Here is a 987-nt window from a genome sequence, read left to right as displayed (position 1 = left end):
ACATTCCAGGGCGGACGGCTGAAAACAGCCGCCATCGGCGTCGCCGTCACCGGAAGCCATGCTTTAATATTGACAGCATTCAAATATTGGATAAATTGTGGTTATATAACATCCTGAGCTTGGTTGATTTGTTGTTGTTGTTAGTTTGTGGCTGCCTTTAATTTGTTGGGAAGCAGATTCTCCTTTTTGTGTGTATGTATGTGTGTGCAGGAGGGAGGAAGACTTGAGTTGGAGCTGGATTTTCTTAGCTTCCAAAATGGAATTAACCCTACAGTGTCCTTATATTATCTACCTCAGATAATTGTGAGATTCCATGGCCTCAGTGTCTATCAATTGCATTACTTAATTTCAGTAACAATGGATCTAGTTACCTTTAAGTGTTGACCAAGGGGTCTCTTTTATTATGGAGCAGGGAGAATCTGGCTTGTGTCCCTCTTATGGGATGACTTTGAGACACTCACTCTCAGCCCTACCTCTGATGATAAAATGAGAGGAGATCACTTTATACATTTCTCAGAGTTTACCTCAGTCCTGGGCTATTTGAAAAATAGAGGCTTCTTTCTCTGGAACAGCATATGAACTTCTGAGAAGTGAGGCTATGCAAGGAAAAAGCATAGGAATCATGATAATCTAGATGCTAAAAGTGCTCTTAGGTAGAAGTGTGGTTCTTTTTAAGTTTTAAATATCTTTTTTTTTTGTCACTAGGATTCAGTTTCTAAAGCCAGGCCAAGTCAAAATTACTCCAGGCATTAGTTAAATGTGTTACTCTCAGTCAAACACCCTGTGATAGACAAAATAGAACAAAAACCCATTGGAATGTTTGGGAGCCATCCTGTAAAGCCACATGTCTTTTGTATTCTGCTTCTCTCTTGCTTTGTAATCAATTCAGCAAAAACTATACAGCTCTCTCCCTTTGCTCCCCCCACCCCCGGCATCACATGCAGTTGAAAAAACTGGTGGGAAAGAAAGCAAAAAGTGCTGACAGAA

This window comes from Crotalus tigris, unplaced genomic scaffold (assembly GCF_016545835.1).
Source record: "Crotalus tigris isolate CLP2741 ecotype Arizona unplaced genomic scaffold, ASM1654583v1 scf7180000018260.1040479, whole genome shotgun sequence".
Classification (NCBI taxonomy): domain Eukaryota; kingdom Metazoa; phylum Chordata; class Lepidosauria; order Squamata; family Viperidae; genus Crotalus; species Crotalus tigris.
This window is presented reverse-complemented; position numbering follows the sequence as displayed.